Raw genomic sequence first — 26,412 nt, forward strand, 5'->3', positions numbered from 1 at the left:
ATTGTGCACATATATTGTGCCTGGCTCTGGGCTATAATCACAGAATGCTTTCTACCACCACCGTTACCACTATTATCAATAATTTGTTAAATACCTGCCCTGAGCTTGACCCTAAGACAAGTGTCCTTACACTCAAGGAATGAACAGATTGAAATTTAAGTAAGTGGATCTACAAAACCCTGAAGCACACACCTGGTATTACCATTACTTTAAAATTTATCCTTTTTATATACAGCAGTCACTTCTGTGACCCATAGATCAACTTCCCTTACTGGTTATTACCGAATAGCTCGCAGCCCATCAACATGTCCATGACACTGCAAATATCTATGTGAAGAAGAAAAGTGAAAGGGAGTTTGTCCTTCCACAGTCAGTGTGGCTCATGCTCAAAAGATGAAAATTTGAGGCTCCAAGAAACATAATTAACACCCTTCCTATTGTAAGTTGGCCAGTGGGGGAAGAGCTAGATCCAGAAGGCAGATCTCCTAATTCCACAGTTATTTCAACAGCTCCTCCAACCTCTTCATCAGAGGTGGCCTTTCACATGAACTAATGAATGCTGTGGTTGCCTGGTAAGAGCCTGCTGCTCTTATCCAAGGACTGTTCCTAATGAAAATGTAAACATATGGCCACCCACTCCCCATTAGTTTCTTGGGGCTGTTTTTCCAGCCCCAAGAAAGAGTCTGAATCAATGTTTCCATCCACTCTTACAGGGACTGATAGCACAATATCACCATTAGCAGAATTTAAGACTATTGTAGCGATGGGAAAAGACTTTTCAAAGCAAAACTGACCAAAGTGTAAGTGAGATTTATGTCCTTCCACCTTATGACTTGAAGTGAAGTCAGCCTACGAGCAGCATTTGCATCGCTTGGGAGCTTTTTAGAAATGCAGGATCTCAGACCCACTTGAGAACTACCGGAATCAGAATCAGCATTTGAATGAAGTGTCTAACTAACTCACATGCACACTACATTTTAGGAAGCATCACCCTGGACCTCATGAGCATCAAGTCAACAGAACTTCCCAACAGCAATATAACAAATGTGTTATAGTTGCGCAGCATTAACAACTTCCTCAGCTCTTATCAGAGGTGGTCAAAGCCTCCATCATTCAGGGCATCTGGTTGGCTCAGTGGGTTAAAGCCTCTGCTTTCAGCTCAGGTCATGGTCCCAGGGTCCTCGGATCAAGCCCCACAATGGGCTCTCTGCTCAGCAGGGAGCCTGCTTCCCGCTCTCTCTCCGCCAGCCTCTCTGCCTGTTTGTGATCTCTGTCAAATAAATAAAATCTTAAAAAAAAAAAAAAAAAAAAAGCCTCCATCATTCAAGGCTCCTGGGCCAGCCCCCTCCAGCCACGTGCAGCCTTGTCCACTGACCCTAGTGTGCCATACAAACACAAGCTTGAATTTCTTCTGTATACTGTGTAAACATGCACCAAAAAAGATGATGTACTTCTCATGTACTTTCTATACAAAAAGATTAAGTAGTAAGTACTGTTCTAACCGATACCTGAATTTGAACAAGTGGTAGAAACATGAATTCAATTTTGTAAAGTGCTTTGATGTCATGAAACATATCATAAAAGCATCAAATGGTTCGATATCAACACTAACAAGACACACTGGAATTTCAGAAATATCATAGCTGCTCCTTTGTTTTGAAGACTTACTATTTAGTATCTCAGGAGGCAGGGCGATATTTCAACCAACCGCTTTCTGAAAGTGACTTTGGAAGAAGTTTGAGGCATCTTTTTATGTGATAGACAAAGAAAGCCACTACACTGAAGTAGATGACCACACACGCTAGGAATGAGGGGAAGCCAGGCTTATAAGACAGCCCCTAGTACTTTCCCTCTCAAGAAAAGATCCACATCTCATTTCTTCTCCAGGATGATTGGATTCTACATGCCTGTTGGAAAGGGAGTATCAGTGTAAAGAAAAGCATACCAAATTCATTACTCAGATTCTTTATAACGCAAGGCCCTCCACGACGAACCCTCTGACCCACTCAGCCACCCTCATCTCAGCAAAACTCATGTCGTCTAGTTCTACAAACTACAGTCCAACACAGGAGCCATTAGCCACAGATAGCTATTAACATTTAAATACAAATTAGTTGAAATTTAAATTTGAATATAAATATAAATTCATCTAAATTAAGCAGAATGAAAAATTGAGTTTCTAATGTGCATTTACTACATTTCAAGTGTTCAAAAGCCACATAAGAGTAGGGGCCACCATAGTGGCTATACAGAGATTAAAATGTGGCCATTAACACAGGAAGTTTTATTGGACAGCCCTACTCTAGACTTTGCAAATAAACTATGTTCCTGCTCCAAATTGCTATAGGAAAAAGAGGCAAAGGTACTTTCTTTATCGCATTACTATTTTTTTAATTAACATATAATGTATTATTTGCCCCAGGGGTACAGGTCTTTGAATCATCAGTCTTACACATTTCACAGCATTCATCATAGCACATATCCTCCCCGATGTCCATAACTCAGCCACCCTCTCCCTACCCACCCCCAACCCCACAGCAACCCTCAGTTTGTTTCATGAGATTAAGAGTCTCTTATGACACCACTGTTTGAAGCCCGATAAAGTAAAACCAAAGGCCAACCAGACATGTACCCTCAAGAGTCTCCTCCCTCTCTCCCTGCCCCTCAACCCCCCCATATTAGGTGCTAGTGAGACTTCCCCAACACTGTAGAAAGATCATGGACCCATAACACACTCCAGAAGAAATACAGTTAGAATTGTCTAACCATGCTCTGTGTCCTCAGTCTGGAAACATGCCACTCACATCCCTATGCCACCCAAAAACTCTATAAAAATGGCCAACATTTAAAAAAATTAAATTATGTCTATTAACTCATTCATGTAGTTCTTACAAATGTTTCCATTTATGAAGTCATCCATTCTACAAATAGGTATTAAATGACACTATATCCCAGGCACTGTGCCAGGCACAGAAGATACAGTGATGGACAAGTCAGTCATGGGGTCTTTCTTCAGGGCACTACTGGGCTAAAAGAGAGCAATGAATAAGTGACTATAAGTATGATAGGGAAAGTGACAAATACTCTAACAGGAAGGGCCAACCTAGTCTTCGGGGATAGGGAAGGCCTCCTAAGCTAATCTTGTTTAAGGTGAGGCTTGAAAGATCAGATCTAGTTAGGGGAAAAGGAGAGGAACAACATTCCAAACCATGGTAATGAGAAATGAAAGCCAGTCAGTGTGCCTGACTCACAGACTGAGCAGAGTAGAGGCGGTCAGGGTCAGGCCAGGAGTGTCACCATCTGATTGGCATTTCCAAAGGTCCCTCTGGCTGCAGAGAATGGATGAGAAGGCAGTAAAAATGGATTCACGAAGGGACGCCTGGGTGGCTCAGTGGGTTAAGCCTCTGCCTTTGGCTCAGGTCATGATCCCAGGGTCCTGGCATCGAGTCCTGCATCGGGCTCCTTGCTCAGCAGGGAGCCTACCTCTCTCTCCGTCTCTGCCTGCCTCTCTGCCTGCTTGCCTGCTTTCTCTCTCTTTCTGACAAATAAATAAATAAAATCTTAAAAAAAAAAAATGGATTCACGGAGATTATTTCCAAAAGTTCTATACATGATCACGGGCTAAGATCAAGGTACAAAAAAAAGTAGGCAGGGTGCTAAAAACGTGGATGTAGAGAGAAGCAACAGGCCCTAAGACTGAATGGAGGAAGAGAGGGTTTAAAAAAAGACTCCTAGATTGCTGGCTTTAGGGACTGGTTGATCACTGCATAAGGAGGGGACCCTGGGAGGCCTCGCACTAGAGTCAAGCTGCAGACTAGTGGTATTAAGGATATTAAGGTATTAAGGATATCCATGAAACTTCTAAAATGGGGTGCTCAGGGCGCCGGGGTGGCTCAGTGGGGCCTTTGCCTTTGGCTGGGGTCGTGATCTCAGGGTCCTGGGATCAAGCTCCCATCGGGCTCTCTGCTGGGGGTGCGGGGCGGGGGGAGCCTGCTTCCTCCTCTTTCTCTCTGCCTGCCTCTCTGCCTACTTGTGATCTCTGTCAAATAAATAAAGTTTTTTAAAAAGATTTTAAAAATAATAAAAATTAACAATAAAATAAAATAAAATGGGGTGCTCAATAGGCAGCAGCAGATTCCGTGGGTCATCCCCAGGTTGTAGATGAGACTGAAACCACTGGCGTCGTGCAATCACCCCAGGCGCGAGCACAGATTAAAAAGAAGAGAAGAGAGGCCCTCAGGATGGGCCCCAGGGTACCGCGTGCAGGGCTGTGGCTGCTTTCTGAGGCGGGCAGCCCTGCCTTCAAGAGATCTGCCATCAAATAAATGCTCTATTCCGAACCACCCAAGATTAAATCTCAGCGATCAAGCATTTGCGACTGGCAAGAGGCTGTTTTCCCAAGGTTTTCTGCAAGATTTGAGACATTTGAATACTTTCAGATCTCTTTAGTATTCAGGCTGGATTTCTGGCAGCCGCGGTCCGGAGAAGCCGGCTTCTCCCCATTCCTTGAGATGCACTGCCATCTGGTGGCCGTCGTCTGCCAGACGCACTCTTTCCCTTCTCGTCCTCTGTGTTGGTTTGAGATCCACACACCCTGTGGGTTGCCTCTTACCCAACTATTTTTAGCTTCTTTCTGGTATTATTGAACTTGAAGTATAATTGAACTGGAAGGTCAAGCGGTACTAAAAGCAGTGGTTCATTTTTTCACTTCCTTTCTTCAAATATTTCTTTATGCAACCATCAGAACATGTAAGCATTGTTAATGGAAACAAGAAATATGGATTGCAGAAGTGCTCATAAATTGCGATAATATCATAGGCTTGTTCTTACTAATGATATTAATCACAGTTTTAATTGATTTACAGAATTCAATTAATTCATGGCTACTTCCCCACCCCCACCCCACCCCCGTGCCTCACCCCTTCCCCACACACCAGTGGGAACCGGTTCCCACCTTTAAACTCAATTCTAAGCAACAAAATGTATTTTATGGCTGATACGCCAACATAGTTGTTTTATTTCATGGTTTCAGTGTCAGTCATAAGGTTTAGGATATAGCTCCCATTTTAACAGATAGTAGTAAACTAACTCATATTATACTTTTCTTTCCCATACTTTTCTTGAGGGTAATATCTAAAATTATGGAAAAATTAATTATTTTGCTCTTTCAGGGGTGGACTAAATCATGACACCTGTGTCCTCTGTTTATCATGCTATGATATATAATCATACCCTAATGAAATAGGTTTCAATTAGGCTGAACTTCAATCAAAAAGCAGTAAACTGAGATGCAATTATAAAAACTGATACATCACCACTGTTTATTGTAATTCAGTGACTATAAAAAAGATTCTATTTCTTATTTATATTCAAATTTCCCAATTATATATTATACAAGATAATTGCATAGGTACTATTTTTATGAGAATTTCTAATTGACAAGAGATCAAACACCCTTGTGTCACCTGAACTATATAGTCATAAAACATTCAGTTTTTTAAGAGAGAGGAAACTCAATCCAAGTCAGAAATCAAAGCAAAAATTCAACAAATGACAAAATCATGAAACAAAAGGACCAGTATTAAACCATGTGCTTTTGGGCGCCTGGGTGGCTCAGTTGGTTAAACCATGTGCTTCCTTAATTATCTGAGTTCCCTACAGTTCATTAAAAAAACAAAAAAAAAATTCTCTATGGAATATGTTTGTTATTTTTTTATCTGAAAGATGCCCAAAATTCTTATTTCTCTAAGACCCACCATAACCATTGAAAGAATCATTGCTGAGTAAATAAGAAGAGTGTTGGAAGGCATAGAACTAGGAGGTGAGCTGAATAAAACAATTTCTATCTTTCATTCATTTAAAACCTGATGTAGACAAAATGTAAATCAAATAAGATAGAAGATGGGAAATGCTTGTGAAAATTATAAATCATGCAAGCCTGAAGAAGGCTTGTTCTCGTAGTAAGAAGAGTTGTATCCCAAACACAAGGGTGGAGGAGAGCTCATCACAAACATGCTTGCACAATGGAGCAAGTCAGTGAGATAAATTGAATGAGGGAAAGCATAGCAAAAGTTAAAAACTTATGGTGGTTGCAAGAGTAAGACCTGGCTTGGATAATCCTCACCCATTTTTGGGGGGTTCATTGCGAGGCAGCTGAATAAAACCCCTTATCCTTGCCTTTGTTTTTTTAATTGTAATACTCTGATTTTCTATCTTAATTCCCAGAATAACTATGGAGCAGCAACTAAACAGAAAACAGAAGGCCAGATTGCCAACAGCACCTCTCTAAATACTGCTCTGCCGTGCAGGGAGCAGTGGCGTGTGGCCAGCCGAAGCCCGCAGTAAATTATGTGAAACATCCATCCCCCAAGTGTCCTGTGCTGCTGTACGGGGAAGTTCACAGCACATATCTGAAGGATCTCTTTGCTCAGGAAGGTTTAAGCAAAGTTCAAACAAAATTTGCTCCCCGGTGGATAATCTTAAATCAAAATCAGAATGCCACAGGCTTGATTCATGACTCAATAAAACCCTATGAGTCCTGACACATATAGACACATTCTCAGATTCCCAGCAATCCTTCTTTTGCTCTTTCCTCTAATAACATCAACTTCCCTTGGGTCATCATCACCTCCCAGCAGTTTGTGTAGGAAAAGCAGGATGGCAAGAGAAATAAAGCTCCTCTTATGGAGTACATTTCTTTAAAATATCTGAATGTTCTCTTGGCTTATTGGGGGATAAATCTCTGAAATCACCTTCTAGTCCATAGCTGAAGATGTACTTTCTTGTTGTTCTGTTTTTGTCACACAAACTTGGAGGTCATCAGCAACACCAAGTATCCTACAGGGACTGATGTTGACCTTTCATGGAAAGTAGCTAGTGGACAACCCACCATGTATGTCTAATCCAACCCTGTCTCAGGCTACCATATTAATAGGTATACTACAGCCTGGTGGCTTAAACAATAGAAATTTAGTTTCACACAGCTCTCCAGGCTGGAAGTCTATAATCAAGGTGCCAATTGGGTTGTTTCTCAGGAGACCACTCTTCTTAGCTTGCAGACAATAGTGTCCTGCTGTTTCCTCACGTGGTTTTTCTCTGTTTGTGCATGTAGAGAGTTCCAGTGTCTCTTTCCTGGTTTTTTGGTTTTTTTTTTTTTTCAAGATTTTATTTATTTGAGAGAGAGAGTGAGAAAGAAAGAGCATAATCAGGGGGAGAGGGGGCAGGGGGACAAGAAAAGCAGACTCCCTACTGAGCAGGGAGCCCAACATTGGGCTCGATCCCAGGACCCTGGGATCATGACCTGAGCTGAAGTCAGATGCTTAACCAACTAAGCCACCCAGGTGCCCCACTTTCCTGTTCTTATAAGGACACTAGTCCTATTAGATTGGGGCCCCACCCATATGATATCATTTAACCTTAGGTAGCTCCTTAGAAGCCCTATTTCCAGATACAGCCACATTAGAAGTTGGATTTTTGACATGAATTTTGTGGGAACACAAGTCCATAACAAACCCGTATTAATTGAGATCCTGACATGAGAAAGATATGGTGCTAGACTCAGGAAATACAGAAATGAATAAGACACTATCCCTGTCCTTAAAAAGTATCCCTTTATGTGGGGAGATCAATATGTGCGCAACCATCAAGGACCCACATCAGCTGTGAAAAGTGTGAACATTGGCCTCTGAGAGAGTGAGAAGATGGTGGAGAAGAAAGAGAATTAATGTGAGTTTCAACAAAGGTTCAGTATGTTCTTTAGAATGACCGTGCCAGTCACTGTGAGAAGAGTAGGAGGATGAGATGCTGGAAGCTGAGAGAAAAGTCAGTAACCTCTTATGAGCCCAGAAGGTGAAGAAAGAAAACAAACAATACCACAGAAGCAGGATTGAAGATAAGCTGCAGATATGAGAGACTCTCAAAAAATAAAGCCAAGAAATTTGGAGGAAATCATGATTTCTGTCACAAAGGACTTCTAGAAGAGCTTTACTTAATTATGCTTCACTTTCTCACTTCACTCATTCAGTCAGCATTCTCCAACCCAAGTTAGGTCTCTGGCAATATATGTTACAAAATGCCTTTAGTTTAATCTAACTTTTTTACTAACATATTCTTATCACTCTTCCAAGGATACTTTTTACAAATTTAAACACGCTAGGTATTGCCAGTGGATACTGAGAAGAAAGACCTATTAGTAAAACTCTAACAACTTTCACTAACAACTAAGACAACTCTAAAGCTGTCTTACTCTTAGAGTCAACATTAGTTGGGCACCATTCTGTTCTCTTTTCATATCCACAAAAGGAGTTCCATGCCTTGGAATTCTATTCTCCTTGAATTCATTACCCCATATGTCACAGAGAGTCACTATTTCCAGGTCAATCTTCAGTGTTACCAGAATTGTTCAATCTATTCGGCTTGCAAGAAACGCATCCTTTCCAAAGACATGATGCCATCCAAGCATCAGACGTAAGCCTCCCCTGACTCCCTCAGACAGAGCTATTGTCTTTTCTGCAAGACTGCATCACAAACATCTTTAGGTGTTTCCTTCCAACTAGACTGTGAGATCTTTGAGACCATGGCAAGAGCCCTATCTTATTCAATAAAATCCACACCATACTGCTTTGGACCTCATTTGTACTTTGTGTTTGTTGAATCAATTATTTGATTAAGAGTCCTTGTTCCAAGGAAGCTTACATTAGTGATTGTATTAAGTATAGCGTTGCATGAGTACATGCTGTTTCTCCTGCTCATGTGTAAAGCACCTGCAAGCCAGGCCAGGACTTTAAGTTTCTTTATATCCCAGAGAATCTGAGGCAATGCCTTAAACCTAGAAGGTACCTAGGTGCTACCTGTGTTTGGTGTAGGTAGTGTCTCTACCCACCACTGCACAAACTGGAATCAGGTCAGAATGAAAACACATTCCCCTAGTTTCACTATATTATTAAGTTCCATTCAAGAGACCACTTAAAAATAACCACTTCTGGGGCTCCTGGGTGGCTCAGTGGGTAAGGCCTCTGCCTTTGGCTCAGGTCATGATTTCAGGGTTCTGGGATCAAGCCCCGCATCAGGCTCTCTGCTCACCAGGGAGCCTGCTTCCCCCCTGCCTCTCTGCCTACTTGTGATCTCTGTCTGTCAAATAAATAAATAAAATCTTTAAAATAAAACAAGAAAAGGACCACTTCTCAGAAGCTCTTCCAAAATCTCTTAAGCCAAACAGCATGAAGAATCAGCAAGTCCCTGAATCCTAAAGGACTTCCACCTCTACCTTGTTTGAGAGCAAAGAATAATAAAGGGAATGCAGTCATTGCAGGAGATCAGAAACCAAATTTAAAAAACGAGTTACCAGCTGGTGCAGCCACTCTGGAAAACAGCATGGAGGTTCCCCAAAAAGTTGAAGATAGAGCTACCCTACCACCCAGCAATTGCACTACTATGGATTTACTCCAAAGGTACAAATGGAGTGAAAGGAAGAAAGGGGCATCTGCCCCCCAGTGTTTATAGCAACAATGTCTACAATAACCAAATTATGGAAAGAGCCCAGATGTCCATTGACAGATGAACAGATATAGACGTGGTTCATCTATATATATAATGGAATACTACTCAGCCATCAAAAATGAAATCTTGCCATTTGCAATGTCGTGGATAGAACTAGAGGGTATTATGCTAAGCAAAATAAGTCAATCAGAGAAAGACAATTACCATATGATCTCACTCATATGTGGAATTTAAGAAACAAAACAGAGGTTCATGGCAGAAGGGAGGGAAAAATAAAACAATGAAATCAGAGAGGGAGAAAAACTGCAAGAGACTTAACCACAGGAAACAAACCAAGGGTTGCTGGAGGGGTGGGGTGGGGCAGGGTAATGGGGAATTAGTGATGGACATTGGGGAGGGCATGTGATGTAATCACTGGATATTATATAAGACTGATGAATCACTGACCCCTATCTCTGTAACTAATAATACATTATATGTTAATTAATTGAATTTAAATTAAAAAAATAAAATAAATAAAAATAAAAAATTAGTCCTACAGCCAGAGCCAACTATGACTCTTCTGCCTTCCTCAAAATGGCCAGGTTTCTTAAAAGCTAGGGACACCTGGGTGGCTCAGTTGGTTAAGCCTCTGCCTTCTGCTCAGGTCATGATCCCGGGGTCCTAGGATCAAGTCCCGCATTGGGCTCTCTCCTCCGTGAGGAGCCTGCTTCCTCCTCTCTCTCTTTCTGCCTGCCTCTCTGCCTGCTTGTGATCTCTGTCTGTCAAATAAATAAATGAAATCTTTAAAAAAAAAAAAAAAAAAAAAAACCTTAGTGGCCAACTACCAAATCACCCAGTCATTTCTGACCCAAATAGTTAAGGTATGGGAGTAAAAAATATACCCTGTCCTCACCCTACCCGCAACCCTTTCCCCTAAACTGAAAAAGTTTTTTTCATGTAGGTTGCCTTACCAAAGGAGACACAAACACAGGACAATATTACAGCAATTATGATGTGTTCTAGGTTGCTATCGCATTAGAAGCAGCCATATTTTAACTTGGTGTTATCGAAAAGACCAGACCAACTTCACATGAGGTCAATGAGGACAAATGGATGGTTCAGTGTGGTACCTAATGGCTTGTTCATATTAATGATAGAGAATGTATATTAAGTGTGTTTACCGTGTACCTGGTACTACACCAAGTGCTCGATACGTGTTCTACCCTTTTGTGCACATTCTATTATTTAATCCTCACACTAGTCTTATGTGGGCACAATGATGCCCATTTACGTATAGGAAAAATGAGGTTGGGGGAAGGTCTGGTTGTGCCTACACATACACACTAGTAAGCTGGAGTAGCTGCAGTAAACCCAGTTCAGTCCGACCCCAAAGCCTACCATCTTTACCACTGCTCCTCCCTAAGCTTAACTGGGAAATGCAGATGTGAGGGTAACTGTTGATTTGGCCAAAAGGACTTAGAGGCATTGGATAAACATGATAAATCTTGGAGCAATTATGCTCAATGGCAACATAACTAAATACATTTTAATATATTAAAACATGGAGAGACTATGGACTCTGAAAAGCAATCTGAGGGGTTTGAAGTGGCGTGGGGGTGGGAGGTCTTCCCAAGACTTCCGTCACCAGCTCGAGCCCCACACAAGGACCAAGTAGAATCATAGGTGAGGTAAAATAAAAAAGAGAACGGAGTTAGAGAATCCAGTGCTGGAAGAGTACCCTTTGAGTTCCAGATTTAGGATCTTCAGAACAGTAAAGAAAAGGAAAAAAGGAGCTCTGGGTGGCTCAATGGGTTAAAGCCGCTGCCTTCGGTTCAGGTCATGATCCCAGGATCTTGGGATCAAGCCCCACATTGGGCTTTCTGCTCTGCAGGGAGCCTGCTTCCCTCTCTCTCTGCCTGCTTCTCTGCCTACTCGTGATCTCTGTCTGTCAAATAAATAAATAAAATCTTTAAAAAAAAAAAAAGAAGAAGAAGAAGAAGAGAAATAAAAGAGAATGGAAGAAAGGGAGGGTGGAGAGGAGAAGAGAGAGGAGAGAAGGAAGATTAGAGATAGAAAGATAAGGGGAGGGGGGAGAAGGAAGGAGGAGAAAAAAGGAAGAAAGGAAAAATTTGAGAGGGACTAGTTAGCGCTTAAGGGTCTTACCAGTTATGGTTGACCACCTGAAGTTAGTCTTGGTCCATATTCCAGTATTGGGATTTGTTGCCTGAACCAGCATCTAAATCCTTTTCCTACCTGATGAGTTCTTCACCATACGAATCATGGGGAAAGGCAGCAATTTATTTCACCTGAGAAGCTGGACCCCCCCCCCCAACCCTTTCAAATATATGACCTCAACTCTGCTGATCAAAAGCACCTGCACAGATGCGACTGCTATCCTTCCTGCTCCCGGAAGGACTTCCTCCGGACCTGGGGCTGGAATGGGCTGAATGTGAAGCCCATTAGTAGATCCACCTGTAAAAAAAGCTAAAAAAGATGCCAAAATCAGGCAAAGGTAGGGACTGCTATTTGATGATGATAGAGGAATGTCATTTTCACATAAAATCAAAGGTCTTACAAACAGCTTTATGCCTCAAGCCAATGTTTTCCACTAGTGTTTGAAGGTATGATTTCCATAAATTTTTCCTGTGGGTCTTACCTAATGACTGATCAGCTTCCCCTTCAGCTTCTACACAGTAACCTTAATTAAAAGCCCAAGATGTTTATTTTCTGTGCTCCTCTACCTCCACCCAGTGGATAAAGAGTCAACTACAAGTCTGGCTTCCCTGTAATACGTAATCTGTGCAGGCTTTTCCCCGATCTATAATTGCAGATCTGTCTGTTCAGGCTTTTGTGGCTGAAAAACACTCCTATTTTTCATTGGGCAGGCTTTCCATATAGCTATGGAAAACGAACAAGTTCTGCCCAGGGCTAGAATTACATATTCTGAACATGCTGATTTAGCAATGACTGATAAAATTGGTCTTAGGTTTCCAGTATTTACTATTTAAAACTCTATCTTGAGAATATTTTGATCTTTGCAGGAATTTCTGCTGCACAGAAGCACACAAAACATAAAGCACCAAGAAATGACAGAAGAAACAGAAGCCGGTGCTAACACATAAGTGTGGCTCAGAGTAGACTCTTGGATCTAACCTGCAGAAAAGTCAAACAGAAATGTAGTAATAGGGAGTAAAAGAATTCAAAAAGAATTTTGAGCTGAGAAAAATCTTAAGGGTGATGTTATAAATCTGAAATACAAAGCACAACAAGGGAAAGACGGGTGATATGGCCCTAGGAACTTAGTTCTGGGCCAGAATCTCCAGTAGAGACTCTATGAACTGTTCTGTCCCCTTGTCTCCTTTCTCTCCAGGTCATTTCACCTGCCTGTCCAACCCTTACTCCTTCCCCATATTTATTATGACTTTCTTTTTTCCAGCATGAAGTTACCTTTGCCACTGACAAAATCATTAAAACATAGAATCCCAGAATATTTGAGCAAACATATTTTCTCAGATCCCCTAGTTCCAGATCTCTCATTCTACGTGTAGGACTGAGGTACTTTCAACAACTTGGCTATAGTCATACAACCAGCTGGGCACAGAGCCACTGGAAGAAATTTTTAATGCAAATCTTGCAACCCTCTGAAAAAAGAGAGGCCCATCATCAGGGTAAATAAAAGCAGTCACATGAAACAATGTCCAGAGTAGTTTAGGATAAGAAATAATGGTTTGATTCAGAGGGAAAAAAAAATTTTTTTAAGATTTTATTTATTTATTTGACAGACAATGATCACTAGTAGGCAGAGAGGCAGGCAGAGAGAGAAGGAAGCAGGCTCCCTGCTGAGCAGAGAGCCTGATGCGGGGCTTGATCCCAAGACCCTGGGACCATGACCTGAGCCGAAGGCAGAGGCTTAACCCACTGAGCCACCCAGGTGTCCCCAGAGGGAAAAATTTTTTAAGAGCAATGCATTTCAGCCTTTCTTCCCTCATTTTTTCCCCCCAGATATTAGTTTCTTCCATGGAGAAATGCCCTCAGGGAGCTGATGGGTCACCAAAATATCTGGAACCATACATGCAATAGCCTACATAATGATAGATATTACCATCAAAAAAACACAGTGTTAGCCCATTTGAAGGGTATGAAACTTAAAAATTGTGAGCTTCGTGGTGCTTGAGAAGACTGCTTCTGAAAACCCCATTCATCTTTCTAACAGCCAGGTCACAGCCTGTATTCCTGGCCTCACCCAGAGAGATTTCAAGAGTAAGGCCTCCAGAATGATAGTCAAGGAATCATCTTGAGTCAAAGAAACTGCGTTCTACATTTTCCATCCTCTCTAAGTCCGTGTTGAAGAAGAATGATAAAAAGAGGAAAGCAAAGCATACATAGGCAAATTGCAATGGTACAATTTTAAATTCTCTCTCCCAGGTAGACCAAGCCCTTGGCAGAGAAGAAACAGTACAACAGGGTAAACTTTAATATAATGCTCATTCCATTTAGCACACACTTTATGTGCCATCTGGCAGACTTATGTAACTGATTGCCAGAGGATATAATTATTTTAAAGAAAATTAATTTGATTACCACCAGTGAATTTTTTATACATGCAAACTAAGAGATGGGAAATGGGATAAAGGAAGTAACCAAGCCTCCAAAATCAGAATGTAAGATGAGTTATTTGGGAGGCTGGAGAGAGGAGTCCATAGCTTGGGAAACACTAGACTGAGATACACGACAATTCAGGGATTTTTGCTGGCTGGTTCACTCACCACATGGTAATTCCATTCCCAGAAACCACATCTGGCACTACACTGAATGTAAATCACCTTTCTTATGTGCATAGTGCTCAGCTAGAACTTTTATCTATCCACAAAACTGAGGAACAGGCAGGAAACATCATTGAGCATCTATTGAATATCATGTAGCTTGCTAGATACCTTTTATCTATCTTGTATTCTAATCCCCACAACTAATTCTATGTGGGAGGTTAAGGTGATTAGACCCGGCTCACACAGCTGGTAAGAGACTGTGGCTGTCCAAATCATGGCCCCCAAAGATGTCTATTCCTCACGCGAAGAACCTGTGAATATTGGGCAAAAGGGATATTGTAAGTATGATTAAACTAAGAATCTCAAGATGGGAAGATTATCCTAAATTATTGAGCTGTCTAGAAGCAATTACATGTAACCTTAAAAAAAGAAATCTGATTGCAGAAGAAGGAAAGTTGATATGACCCTGGAAGCAGAGACTGGAGTGATATAGTCAGGAGCCAAAGAATGCTAGCAACCTCTAGAAATAGACGAGGCAAGAAATGGATTCTCTCCTGGAGCCAGTAGAAGGAACGAGCTCTGCTGACATCTTGTTGCCCTCTAAGACTCATTTTGGAATTGGAATTGTAACCTCCAGAGATGTAACACAGATCTGTACACAGATTTAATTTGTCTGCTTTAACCTACTCGGTTTGTGGAAGTACATTAGAGCAGCAATAGAAATTAATACACTGATGAACCAGAATTCTAACCCAGGTCTGCTAAAACTTGAGGCCTGCTTTTCTTCACTTTACACCACATGCAATTGAATCAAAGATTTGGGAATTAAGTACAAGGACTTATATCTTATCCCAAGATCTGGGGCTGAATATTGAATTGGATGACTGAATGTTGTTCTGATTAAATCATTAGAATTACCTCTGTTTGATGATTATTGCCATGATGGTTCTAAATAGCTGATTCAAAATTTAAAATATCAAAGACATTCACCGTTTAAGTAGCTAAAATGAAGCAGTCATTTTGACTCAGATTACTCCATATACGTTGAACTAAAATACTTAGATATTGGGCAGAAATTGTTTTGTTGCTTTTGACTCATAGTATTGTGAAAGCCATTACATTTACATATCTAAGCTTATCCTTAGCAACACTCTTACCTATTTGCATATGTGTTTTTCTCTGATCACATTGCCATAATAGCTTGGAAATTGAAACCCTGGATTCTATCATTAGTGACTCTATCATCAATTAGCTCTTCAAACTTGATCATATCACCCAAAATTTCTGGATCTTAGTCTCATCTGTAAGAATGGGGTAGCAGGTGTAAAGTTTGCCAAGTTGATCATCTCTAAAGTTTCTTCCAGTTTTAAGAAAAAATGATAGCAGGATTCCCACAGCAAAGCTTTTAAGTGGATTTCAAATGTGCTCATTATTACATGTTGCCACTAGGGGGCAGACCAAGCTCAGAAATACTATCTAATTTGGCGGGCACATTGAGCAAATGAAAAAGATAGTATATTGATGCCTTCTTTGTCTATCCTTCACCTAGACCCTACTAAGTGAATGGATGTTGATCCAGTGTTATAAAATAAAATATGAAAATCTCTGAAACCAGAAATTACATTCATTAATGCCTGATACCGGAGTGCTTATGTTTATTTTTTTGCCTGGATGTTGTTAATTGAGTATGTCACCCACCTGAAGTTCTGGAGCTTCATGTTTGCTCATGTTAGTGTGCTTTTCATTCGGTCACATGGAGTTGGGAGTGTGAGACCAAAAAACATTCCTGCATCCTCTTTATGCATTTAGGTATAACCGTATTAAGCATATGTGACTGCCAGTGTATATGGTATTTGACTCACTCTATGTATTCACGTTGAAGTATAAGTAATGAAGGAAAAAAAAAGAAGAAGACTGAGAGGGAATAAACATTCTATTTGGATACTTGCTTTGTCAAGGTATCAATTAAGACCAGCTGTAGGCACAAGTGTAAGTTATGTAAAATTAGATTTTTGGTAGCTACCATTTGTCCCTCTGTCCATCACTCCCACTTTTTCTCTTGTCAATATCCCTACTTAAACTCAGCTCTCAGGAAGATCCAAAGAATTCGAATTCAATAAGATAGAAGAATCTGACGAAGCAATTTTGGTCTCCTGGACACATGTGGATTTTGTCAGAGAACATGGCTTATTAAAGAGTAGAATTCCAAAGACAGAATTGTAATCATCTCAAAAAAGGCAGTAATTTGGGGGACAAGGTGATTGACAGCATCCACAAAATCATCTGTTTGAGCTGACACCATAAACCAGTGGCAAAAACTGGCCTGGCCTCCCATGAATGCACACGACCTAAATGGCTGAGTCTGTCCTTTTTCCATTTTAACAGCATCCATTGTGCATTTGCACTGCATGTGAGGTTCGCTGGGATGACCCAGAGTCAAGTTCTTGCACTTGAGAAGCACATCTGACTGAGTTCTTGATGTAGAGGTCCTTTGGAGTTGCTTTCTTAATGCATGGGATTACTTCTTGAGACCCCGTGTTTTCTCTCGGCAGGAGGCTTTAACAAGAGGCTGGGGCCTCGACACCATCTCCATGGCAAGAGCCTGGAGAATGTGGATCCTTCTCCTCTTTCCTTTATCTCCCCTTGACAGCATTAAGTGATGGGGACAAGGAGGGAAGGGTTTTGAGAATCATGCTAAGAAGATGTGTGTAGAGGGTCCTGACTTGACCACCAAAACAGGGATCTCAGATTACATATAATTTCCAGATAGCTCTGCAGTTTGAGGATGAGACAAAATTTCTTAGTGGCTATCACTTAATTACACTGGAGGCAAGCAAATCTCAAAATTTCAGGGACCTCTAAACTGCTAGAGTGCTGATACACCAACATTCAGGGTCAGCCTTGACAATGCTGTCTTGCATTTTCTTACAGCACTGCTACTACAACCATACAATAAAAATGCTCTTTCACATTTATAGTCAGTAAACAGAAATAACACCTTCTATTTACCTAGTGCTTGGTAGTCTACAGAGTCAGAAAATCCTTTCCTCTGTCATATGAGGTTAACTATTATACATACCTTCACCCCTCACAGATCGGAGTTGGTAGGCGATCATCTGTTGCACACTCGCCTCCACACTGAACCATCTTACAGTGCTGGAGGAAATGCATGGCACTTCCTAAACCACAGCCCTTCCTTCCCCACCATTCAACTCCACCTTTTGTAACCACAGACATTTCATAGGAGATGAAATTGAGACTCATGTTAGGTGACTCTCTCAGCAGCAGAAAGCATGGAAATGGAGGAGCAGGGTCTCAAACTGGTTGAGGTTTTTTGTTTTTTGTTTTTTGGTTTGTTTTTTTATTAAAATAATGTTTAATAATTTTCTTAAACAGACACAATCCATGTATGAAAATATATATAACATTTCTCATTTCTGAACAAATATTCCAGCAAGTGTGGACTTTTGACCCGGGGAGTTCATCATTCATTTCTATCACTTTGGAATGAGAAAGAACCCAGTATGGCCACATCCCATTTATTCTTTTGTTGTTGTTGTTTTGTTTTGTTTTGTTTGTTTTTTGTTTTGGGTTTTTTGTTGTTGTTGTTGTTTTGGGTTTTTTGTTTGTTTGTTTGTTTTTTATCCTTGTTGCTTAAAACCACTCAGTGGTATCCAAAACTGTTGACCCCTTCCTGCTTTCTTGAAGCCTCTCATTCTGGGTTTCTTCTGTACTACACCCTCAATTCTTCTAGTATATCTGATCCCTTCTCTTCATTCTCCTTAAGGAAGTTACCATTAGCCAGTCTCATTCTGAGCATTCCTATTTTTTTTTATTTTATAGTCCCACCTTAATTTGTCTCTTATTTTCACAGCTTTAAGTATTATATATGCTACATCTATTCCCAAACTTGTCTCTAAGCCATGCCCCCTTTTCGAGTTCAAGATTCATTCGTCCGAATGTCAACTTGTCATTTGCATTTTAGCATTTCCACATGTCTGATCCTTTTTCACTCTAACCACCTCTACATTCTTTATTTCATTCTAACAACACCTCCACTCACCCAGAAAATTGAGTTTTGTCTTTAAACTCTTCTTTTCTCTTTTTCCCTACATTCAACCAAAGTATTGTAGAGTATGCTCTCAAAATATATCTTTTTAATTCATTAATCTTCAAAATTAAAAATAAAATTATGAAACACAGAAATTTGCACACTAAATATTTAAAATATATTGTTAATTTTTATGCTTTTAGTATTGTAGTCATTTTTAGAAGTACTTACTGAAGTATGAATAAAAAGATATGTCATTAAAACATTCTGAGGTAAAAGGACATCAAAATGGCCAACGGGCACATTAAAAGATGTTCAGCATCACTACCCATCAGGGAAATGCAAATCAAAACTACAGTAAGATCACCTCACACCTATCAGAACAGCTATCATCAGAATGAGATAATAGGTGCTGGTGAGGTTTTGATGATATGGGAACCCCTATACACTGTTGCTGTAAATGTAAACTGGTCTAATCACTATGAAAACAGTATGAAGTTTCCTCAAAATATTATAAATAGATCTACCACACAATCCAGGAATTACATTTCTGAGTATATACCCCAAGGAAAAGAAAACAGTATTTTGAAAAGTTATGTGCACTCCCATGTTAATTGCAGCATTAGATTACAATAGCCAAGATATACAAACAACTAATGTCCATCAATGGATGAATGGGTAAAGAAGATGTAGTATGTGCCCAAACATACACACACACACACACACACACACACACACACACACACACAGTAGAATATTATTTAGCCATGAGAAAGGCAGATTTCCTACCTTTTGTGACAACATGGATGAATCTTGAGCAAATTATGCTAAGTAAGAAAAGTCAGAAAGAGAGAAGCAGTATATGATATCACTTACATGTGGAATCTAAAAAAGCCAAATCCATTTAAAAATAAAGAATAGTAAAATAGTGATTACTGGAACATAAAATGTGAGAAAAGGTAAGATTAATACACTTTAAGCATACAAACTTGCCATGAGTAGTAAATAATCTATTTAATGTACAGTATAATAAATATAGACAATATGTACTATAATTGAGTAATGGGATAAATATCACTGCAACAGTAATCACATTACAACATATAAATATATCAAAGTAACACATTGGACTCCTTAAATTTATACAATGTTACATGTTAAATTTATTCAATAAAAAGAAACACAAATGAGCAAAAAATAAAAGAAAATCATAAAAGAGCTGGTAAAATATTAGTAAATAAATAGAAAATAAAACAGTCTGAGGGGAGGGTGAGTAGGAGTATATAGATGAAACAAGATACATCATACAGTAATAATTACTGAAACTGGGTAATAGGTATGTCAGTTTGATTATATTTTTCCTCTCTATTTTTCTATATGTTTGCAAAATTCCATTATAAAGTTAAGGAAAACGTTTTAAATGTGTTGCTTCAAATAATGTAAGGAAATAAGACAATGTTAGACATTATACTTTTATTTCAAGTGAGTTGTCAGCTTTATTAGGAGATAAAAGCCATGGCAATTAACCTAACAAGAATTTGCCCCAAATATAAAATTATCAAGACTATGAAATATATATATATCATAAATCTTTCTTTAAATATTAACCTTGCCCTAAGTAGAAACTGTACTTTGTTAATGATGGTTTGAAAACACACTAATCGTGCAGAACATGAAGACAGATGTCAGCATTCTTTTTAGTAATAGTTCAAAATACCATGTGAGAGTTAACCCAGGCTTTTATAATAATCCACTAAATATGTAATGTGTATTAAATTTCCTACTTAAGGGGCATCCAGGTGGCCCAATAGGTTGAGTATCCAACTCCTGATTTTGGCTCAGGTCATGATCTCAGAGCCATGGGATCAAGCCCCTTGTCCAGCTCCAAGCTGGGTGTTTAGCCTGTTTAAGATTCTCTCTCTCCTTCTCCCTCTGCCCCCTTCTTACCCTCTCATGCACCCATGTGAACTCTCTTTCTCTAAGAAAGAAAGAGAGAGAGAGAGAAAGGAAAAGAAAAGAAAAAAAAGGAAAAAATCTTACTTAAAGACTAAAGTAAAACCATATACATTGGGAAACATTGTCCTTCATAGAGTAAAAACAGCTGAAAAAAATACCTGGTAAGTAATACGGTTATAAATGAAAATATATTCTCTTGTGAGAAAATGCTTTTGGAAGATGGAAGAACATTGCAGATTTGAATAACTAAGTACCAGCCAGTGTGGGAAGTTGGCTATACAATTGGGTAAAAGTGTATCTGTTTTTCAGAGGTCAATGCTTACTTCCTAGATTTTTTTCCAATAATGACATATATGAAGCACTAATTTTCTTGCAAACAACAAAGGAAAAGTGTATTCAAAGCCTTATTTTACTTAGTAGATTACTTCTCTTCTCTATCATATATATGAAAATACTTAATTGATGGAGTAGAAGCTTTGAATGTAATAAAAATAATAATGCCAGATTAAGTTATGGGTAGAACAAATTACATGAAATTTATGTGCTCTATCATTCAAAAACAAGCAATTACAACAAAGAAGATGAAACAGAAGTATACAAAGTACTACAAAACATCATTGTTGTGACTGTCTTTACAAAAACAAGATCTCCACAATACTTTGTAGTGAGATGAGGAGTAACCATGAAAAACTTTTATGCTTCAGAAAATTCTCCTGGTTATCCATAGCAAAGCCCTGAAACGATACCAGATTTACTGATGAGATACCCATGTTTCTTTTACAAAAAGAAAAGCAATCCAAATTTGATGAACTTTTCTTTAATGGCATGTGACTATCAGTAGAAATCACCCTAGTAGATAATTTTTTTTAATAAATAAGTAAACAAAATCTGTCTCTTCAAATTAAAAGTGCTGTTTCATGACCCCAGAAAACACTATCCACTTGCCCTCACCTAGAAACCATGACTGCTTCTTATAGAATGTTCTGTGGGAAAGCGGACAATGGTGAGTTTCCACACAGCAATACAGTGAATAAAGGCAGTGTTTGCATTTTAAAAAGTTAACAACCATGGTTGATTTCCTACTGCTGTTAGAAAAAACATAGTTGTCAAGATTTCCCTGGTGGAAGAATTATCATTCTTCCACTTCATGAAATCTGTGACATTCACCTCCTTAACATTATTAATCAACATACCTATGAATCATATCTTATGCCTCCATCAGAAGGATGAATACCCAACTTTTGTATCAACAGGGACAGGACTGGAGGAGATTATGCTGAGTGAAATAAGTCAAGCAGAGAGAGTCAGTTATCATATGGTTTCACTTACTTGTGGAGCATAAGGAATAACACAGAGGACATGGGGTGATGGAGAGGAGAAGTGAATTGGGAGAAATCAGAGGGGAAGACAAACCATGAGAGACTGTGGACTCTGAGAAACAAACTGAGGGTTTTGGAGGGGAGCGGAGGGGGCATTGTGTGAGTCTGGTGGTGGGTATTAAGCAGGGCACATATTACATGGAGCACTGGAGGTGGTGCATAAACAATGAATCTTGAAACTCTGAAAATATAAAGTAAAATAAAATAAAATAAAATAACATACCTAAAGCATCAGAATGGGCATTAAAGAGATCTGTTTTTAAAATAAGCATTGTTGATAAATTTAAAAATATGTTACTTCAGTTCTAAGTGAAGAAATGACTTATTTTCAAAAGAAACTGAATATTAAAAATATATTCATCATTATGGTCTGTGTTGCTATAAATACTGTGTATCACCTACAACAGCTTTCCTATCTACACATTCTAAAACATGGGAACAGAATTATTTATCCCAGATAAAAATCCTCCAAATGAAGTTTTTCAGTAGGTATTGAATCTATTATAATGAATTTTAAAAGACTGATTGTCACGAGAAGATGGATATTACAAAATGAATTTCAACAAAACTTTAGCATAACTGATGATATAAGAGATTTTAAAATGAGCATCACATAAAACTGTAACAACTAATGACATACTTCCTCATTTGTATCATACATCAAGGTGAGGCATCGTTTTCATCTACAACATTGTGACACTAAAATAAAATCTTTGAAATGAAGTCTTGGAACTAAGATTTAGATTCTCAATCTTACATTGTTTCAAAAAGAGTAAAAATATTTAAGACAAAAATACTATTATTGGCAAGATAATTACTTCTATCATTTAAAAGTTATTTTAGGTATGATTTATTTCATCTCATCCTTTTCTGTTTTTATTTTTATGTGTTTTATAATATGTATATCTAAACAGCAGCACAGGCATCTGAAATAAGTATACATTTTGGGAAGAGTTAGTTAATTTGTTTTATCTGAGGGAGTGCCTCCAGGACTCAGTTTGGAGGTAGAAGTTTAAAGTAGCCTCATGGTCCACTTGGAAGACTTCATCAGAGTGTCCTTACCTTACCTCCATTTATAAAAGTGAAATCAAGGGGCGCCTGGGTGGCCCAGTGGATTAAAGCTTCTGCCTTCAGCTCAGGTCATGATCTCAGGGTCCTGGGATGGAGTCCCACATGGGGCTCTCTGCTCAGCAGGGAGCCTGCTTCCCCCTCCCCTGTCTCTGCCTGCCTTTCTGCCTACTTGTGATCTCTCTCTGTCAAATGAATAAATAAAATCTTAAAAAAAAAAAAAAGTGAAATCAAGCTATAGTATATTTAAATGACAGCCTTTAAGGCCTGAGAAGAATGCGGGACATCACGGAAGTTCAGCACAGAGTATGTTTACAGTATATGTTGCCAGGTAGGCAGAAGGAGGGCCTTCGCGAGTGATGATTGAAATGGGATGAGGAAATTGCACTTAATGGTAGAATAAATAACTGTAGCAGGTAAATCTTCTCCACTATACTAACAATATAAGACATAAAACTTTCCTTACGTATGTGGGCAACACCCAGAAAAAGCATTTACTATACAAAGATATGATTACTGTTGAGAATATGTTATGATTAGATCAACTCAGCAAATCTGCTAGAGAGCAAGTCTTTTATGCAAGTCTTTGGTATTGGAATTTTCCTGAACCTTTGATAAAATGACTTGTTAAGCAAATAAATAACAAAAAGAAGAGCCTTCTTTTAAAAAACAATTTAGAGGAAAAAAAGAATTTAGAGGACATATTCTATTAAATCAATTAATATGCCTACTCAGAATTATTCCTATCAAAAAAAAGAATTATTCCCATCTAATTATTAAAATACAAGATTCCTTAGCATAGTAGCTAACTTTTAATGAGGACTCACAGTAAGAAATGCATTTTACATCCTATCCCAATACACACATGAATATGCAAATGAAAAGGATTTCACAAAATAATTTTTCCCTTATGTAGAACATAACCGAACATACCTATTTTTCACTTTTTTAAAATTCTAGACACACCTTCCTGAATTGGTTTCCCTTTCTATTAGAGTCTACACCTGGAATTTGAAACACACTGCTCTCATACCTACAGCGTAGCTCAGCATCCTTCCTCAACCATGGTGTTATTCTGCATATCTGAAGTGACACAAGTACATTTCCGCTTTCTTAATACTATTTCATACTTTTTAAAATTCAGACAGTTTTCCCTCCTGGTAAGAGTAAGTTTTCAAAATTTCACTGTTCCTGAAGGGTATTGTTGGAGACCTCAGACGCCAGAGGGTATAGCCAGGAAGGTCCACAGAGGTGCATAACCTCCTGGTTGAGAATAGAAAACACCACAGCATGACCATGACGATAAAAGGTACATAAGAGACACATATAGCACTTGCTAAGTACAAGGCACTATTTTAAGTCCTTTACATAAATCACCATTTATTCGTCTAACAATAAGGTAAGGACTACGTTAACCCTGTTTTATAGATAAAGAAAATAAAGGGTAATTTGACCTTTAACTTTGCCATAGTAGGTGGTAAGAAGTCTAACTGCAATTTGAACTGGGATTCTCACCTCTAAGAGTCAGGCGCTTTCTTTCTTGTTTTTTTTGTTTTGTTTTGTTTTTTTAATTTCTTTTCAGCATAATAGAATTCATTGTTTATACACCACACCCAGTGCTCCATGCAATACGTGCCCTCTCTAATACCCACCACCTGATTCCCCCAACCTCCCACCCCCACTCCTTAAAAACCCTCAGATTGTTTTTCAGAGTCTCTCATGGTTCATCTCCCCTTCCAATTTCCCTCAACTCCCTTCTCCTCTCCATCTCCCTATGTCCTCCATGTTATTTGTTATGCTCCACAAATAAGTGAAACCATATGATAATTGACTCTCTCTGCTTGACTTATTTCACTCAGCATACTCTCTTTCAGTGAGTCGGGCTCTTTCTTAATCTCTCTGCTGTCTATCTCCAGATCTTATCTGAAATCCTCCATTTTTTTAATATTAAAAATTTTTAACCTATATGCAGTTCAACAAAACTTGTCCATAGGTTAAGTGTGGCCCTGAGCTGGCAATCAGTAGGCTCTGTGAGGGAAACAAAAGAAGGAATAGCCCAGCACTGAGGAGCACAGCCCCTGGAATCCAAGGATGTGACTCATTCCTGCCTCTGTCTTGCTATGAACTTTTGGGTAAATTATGCTGCCTTTCTGGGCTTAAGCATCTTCACCTTAAAAATGAGATTTCTAGAGTGGTTGCACCAGCTTGCATTCCCACCAACAATGTAGGAGGGTTCCCCTTTCTCCACATCCTTGCCAGCATCTGTCATTTCCTGACTTGTTAATTTTAGCCATTCTGACTGGTGTGAGGTGATACAACATGGAGGTTCCTCAAAATGTTGAAAATAGAACTACCCTATGACCCAGCAATAGCACTACTGGGTATTTACCCTAAAGATACAAACGTAGTGATCTGAAGGGGCACATACACCTGAATGTTTATAGCAGCAATGTCTACAATAGCCAAACTATGGAAAGAACCTGGATGTCTATCAACAGATGAATGAATAAAGAAGATGTGGTATATATATACAATGGAATACTATGCAGCCATCAAAAGAAATGAAATCTTGCCATTTGCGACGATGTGGATAGAATTAGAGGGTATCATGCTTAGTGAAATAAGTCAACTGGAGAAACACAACTATCATATGATCTCCCTGATATAAGGAAGTGGAGATGCAACATGGGGGGTTAAGGGGGTAGGAGAAGAATAAATGAAACAAGATGGGATTGGGAGGGAGACAAACCATAAGTGACTCTTAATCTCACAAAACAAACTGAGGGTTGCTGGGGGGAGGGGGGTGGGGAGAAGGGGGATGGGGTTATGGACATTGGGGAGGGTATGTGCTATGGTGAGTGCTGTGAAGTGTGTAAACCTGGCAATTCACAGACCTGTATCCCTGGGGATAAAAAATATGTTTATTTAAAAAAATAAAAAATTATTTTAAAAAATGAGATTTCTGAAGCAGATGTTCTCTAAAGACCTGCCTCTTCCAACCCTCTAGGAGTCTGAGGTGCTAAGGAGAAAAGGAAGCCCAAATCAAGAAAGAAGATGAGAAAGTGAGGAAAAGATGTCTCACCAAGGAAGTGCCAGGGAGATAGGAACAGGGAAGAAGAAATTGAATGAGGGGAAGTGGAGCAAATTTAAAAAAATACCAACAACGAGAAAAGATTTGTAGATGTGGAAATTGGATTATGAGCCCCTCTAAGATCTTATGAAAGAAAGTAAAACGTTGCAAATCAGATTATAGTTGAGAAATATCTCCATGACTCTTTTTTCTTTAAAACAAAGTGGAGAAGAAAGACAACAAACAGATAATAAAGACATGGCATGAGTGTGGAGCAGAAAATGTTAAACATAACCTTTGCCAATTAGCTGAGAAATTGGCAGAAGGTGGGGATTTGGAGATGAAGATTGCAAGGAGTCGAACAAGAATCTACAAAGAGATCCTGGGCAGTCTCAGAAAAGCAGTGTGCCTTTCTGGCTCAGAATTAGGGTCTGAGGATACTCCACGTGGCCAGAATAACTCCTGTCATCAATTCTGAAATGCTAGATTTTTCCTAAAAAATGCTTTTAGCAAGATAGAAATAAATTTGTGTGCTGAAAATCAGCCATGAATTTCCCAGCACTGACTTCATCCTGAAAATTATTGGCTTTTTGAAATCCAAGAATCTGGAAATGTGAAGAGGGCTGCCTAGAAACTGGGGGC

The sequence above is a fragment of the Mustela nigripes genome, chromosome 2 (assembly GCF_022355385.1).
Source record: "Mustela nigripes isolate SB6536 chromosome 2, MUSNIG.SB6536, whole genome shotgun sequence".
Classification (NCBI taxonomy): domain Eukaryota; kingdom Metazoa; phylum Chordata; class Mammalia; order Carnivora; family Mustelidae; genus Mustela; species Mustela nigripes.